The sequence below is a fragment of the Hippocampus bargibanti genome, linkage group LG19 (assembly GCF_051943395.1).
Source record: "Hippocampus bargibanti isolate YZ-2025 linkage group LG19, ASM5194339v1, whole genome shotgun sequence".
Taxonomy (NCBI): domain Eukaryota; kingdom Metazoa; phylum Chordata; class Actinopteri; order Syngnathiformes; family Syngnathidae; genus Hippocampus; species Hippocampus bargibanti.
The window spans coordinates 14,476,757-14,480,196 of NC_142752.1; the positions used below are offsets into that span (position 1 = coordinate 14,476,757).

Consider the following 3,440-nt stretch of genomic DNA (forward strand, 5'->3'; position numbering starts at 1 on the left):
CAGGCGTCACGCAGCAGAAACAATCGACTCACCCGTTTTTGAACTTTAGGTGAAGCTTGACCCAAATGCAAACCACCGCACATTCTTGATACACTGATACTTCGGTTTACGAACCCCTTGGCTTACGAACTTTTCGGTTTACGAACGTTAAATTGATGAAAATTTAACCTTGGCATACGAACTATTTTTCGGGATACACACGGAGCTGTGATGTGTTGTTCCTAACAAGGAAATGGCAGCCGACTTTCTTTTTGTCCTTTATTCCCTGCCCCCAGTCTTTGCTTAAAGCCACGTGATTGGTCAAGAACGCAGCAGTGGGGGGGGGGGGGTTAAACATTAAAGAGACAGGCAGATGATAGAGAGTGTGAGAAAATGGATAGAAAACAGTGAAATTGACCCCCCCCAAGTTTTACAGCGCTGCCGTGCAAAGACATTGCCGCTTCCCCTCGGAGATTAGGGACGTAACTCTGCGCCTTCCGCTTCTTGTGGCCGGGGCCCCCCGCCCCCGGCGCGGTCGCCTTTCAGCGCGCATATTGTCCTCAGTGCACGCTGGGCACGCCGTGCTGCCAGGGCGGGGACCGGCCGGCACGTACGGCACTAGGGGTCCATGGCGATGTCGGTAGCCCACCCGACCCGTCTTGAAACACGGACCAAGAAGTTCAATGTGCGCGCGAGACACAGGGCGGCGGAATAATTGGGACCCAGCGCAATGAAAGTAAAAAAGGGGCCCGGCGGCGTCGTCTGGCCCATCGGTGGTATCCCGGCCCTGTGGGGTTCGGGCGCACCACCGGCCCACCTCGCTCGCAGCGTGGGGGAGGTCGAGCAAGAGCGTGCGCGATGGGACCCGAGAGATGGTGAACTATGCCCGGGCAGGGCGAACCCAGAGGAAACTGGTGGAGGCCCGCAGCGGTCCTGATATGCAAATCGATCGTCCGACCTGGGTATAGGGGCAAAAGACTAATAGTACCATCTAGTAGCTGGTTCCCTCGGAAGTTTCCCTCAGGATAGCTGGTGCTCGCAGTTTCATCTGCTAAAGCCAATGACAAGCCTTGGGGCCGAACCGGCCTCAACCTATTCTCAAACTTTAAATAGGTAAGAGGCTCGGCTCACTGGCTTGGAGCCTGGCGTGGAATGCGAGACACCCAGTGTGCCACTTTTGGTAAGCAGAACCCCGCCAAAGGTGTTGGTTGATAGAGACAGCAGGACGGTGGTCATGGAAGTCGGAACCCACCAAGGAGTGTGTAACAACTCACCTGCCGCATCAACTAGCCCTGAAAATGGATGGTGCTGGAGCATCGGGCCGTCACCGGCACGTCGGCGCGGACGCCTCGGGCGCGAGCCCGGGTGGAGTGCCGCGGGTGCAGATCTTGATGGTAGCAGCAAATGTTCAAACGAGAGCTTTTAAGGCCAAAGTGGAGAAGGGTTCTATGTGAACAGCAGTTTAACATGGGTCAGTCAGTCCTAGCCGATGGTCAAGCGGCATTCGGAAGCGAGGGGCGATGCCCTACGTCGCCCCTGGCCGATCGAAAGGGAGTCGGGTTCAGATCCCCGAACCTGGAGGGGCGGAGAGGTGCGCGCACTCGTCGGCGCCGTCCGTCTTCCGGTCTTCCACGGCCCGCCGAGTCTTTCCCGCGCCGGCGCACCTTTCAGGTGAAGGGCAGGGCGCCCTGGAATTGGTTCGCCCCGAGAGAGAGGCCCGCGCCCTGGAAAGCGTCGTGGTTCTGTTGGCGTCCGGTGAGCCCCCGTCGGCCCTTGAAAATCCGAGGGAGAAGATGTAAGTCACGTTACAGGCCGTACTCATATCCGCAGCAGGTCTCCAAGGTGAAAAGCCTCTGCCATTTCAGAACAAGGCGGGTAAGGGAAGTCGGCAATTCGGATCAGTAACTTCGTGACCGTTTGAACCCGGTGTGCGGGTGCGGAACCGTCCCGGCGGTATTCAGGGTCGTATGCGGTGGGGGTGTCGTCTTGGTGTCGCAGCACTGGGCAGGGGGACCCCACCGCACTGGCCAATCGACGCGGAGCCCCCGGCGACCCCCCTCTGTTGTCGGCTCCCTGCCAGGCGTCCCCGCAGGCCCTGGGGGAAGGCGTTCGTGTCGGCGGCGAATCTGGACGCGCATCCCTGCCCGCGGATCTCTTCAGCTGTGTCACCCGGCGGGTTCCCTGCGCGGCGGCGCACTCCACCCGTTCCTCATCCGGCAGCTCCAACCCCGCTGGCAGGGGGCGGGCGGCGGTCGCCTGGGGTGCGTCCCTCCGCCGGGTGGTCTCGGCCGGTGCCTAGCAGCTGGCTTAGAACTGGTGCGGACCAGGGGGATCCGACTGTTGAATTAAAACAAAGCATTGCGAAGGCCCGCGGCGGGTGTTGACACGATATGATTTCTGCCCAGTGCTTTGAATGTCAAAGTGAAGAAATTCACCGAAGTGCGGGTAAACAGCAGGAGTAACTATGATTCTGTTGAGGTAGCCAAAATGCCTTAATTTAATTAGTGACGCGCATGAATGGATGAATGGGATTCCCACTGTTCCTACCCACTCTCTAGCGAAACCACAGCCAAGGAAACAGGCTTGGCGATATCAGCTGGGAAAGAAGACCCTGTTGAGCTTGAGTCTCTTCTGCCATGTGAAGAGACATGAGGTGATAGAGTGTTTTTATACACATCCGTAAACATCCTATGTTATGTCATGTTTAGTTTAGTCTATATGGATGTATGTAGCTTATTAGATAACTTGTTGCATCAGTAGGATGCAACAAATATTCATTTTCAGTGTATAATGTTCTCCCAACCCCTCCCCGTTGCTGATAGGCCTGGTCCAGACGATGTCATCGCTGCTGTGTGATAAAACTAGGTGAAAGGGGCGGCCTTTTCTCTCTTGGCTCCCCGCTCCAACTAGACATGTCCTTTCATTGTTTGCAAGAATAAAGTAGTGTTTTCTGTTCGCCATCTATGGTCCCCGCTGGTATTTCATCATAAAGCTCCGTCGAACCAGAACCAGGAAGAAATACAAGAATTAGAACCGAACATAAATTGGTGCCAGAAACCCATGCCAAGAGTCTCTGGACCGGAGCGAGTGGGGGGTGCCTGCGTGTGACTGACCACGAGAGACAAAGGATTCCTTTGGAGTGGTGGCCCCTTTCTCCTTCCTCCTGTCCTGACTGCATGGAAGACTTCGACAAGTTTTACCGGTGGGTGACGCCAGCATGCAGCTCTTTTGATTGAACGTATTGTGGAATTCTTTCGGCCAAAAGTAATTCTATTCACGGTTAATCTGCGTATCTCAGGCTTGTAATCCGAATTTCAGTGGTCTAGGCGAACCATTCTATTTGTAGCCTATGCGTGGAGTTTTCGCGCGTGACTAGTTAATGCCATTTCGGGTCATTGAGTTCGCTGTCGCACGCCGGCTAACGGAACATAAGACCGGAATCTTCCAGGAAAAGATTCTTC

The 3,440-nt window shown here is 55.6% G+C and overlaps 1 pseudogene; it reads left to right on the forward strand.

The window, feature by feature from the left end:
• Positions 1-649: 649 nt before the first annotated feature.
• LOC148884090 (28S ribosomal RNA) lies at positions 650-1,837 on the forward strand (annotated as a pseudogene).
• Positions 1,838-3,440: the final 1,603 nt, after the last annotated feature.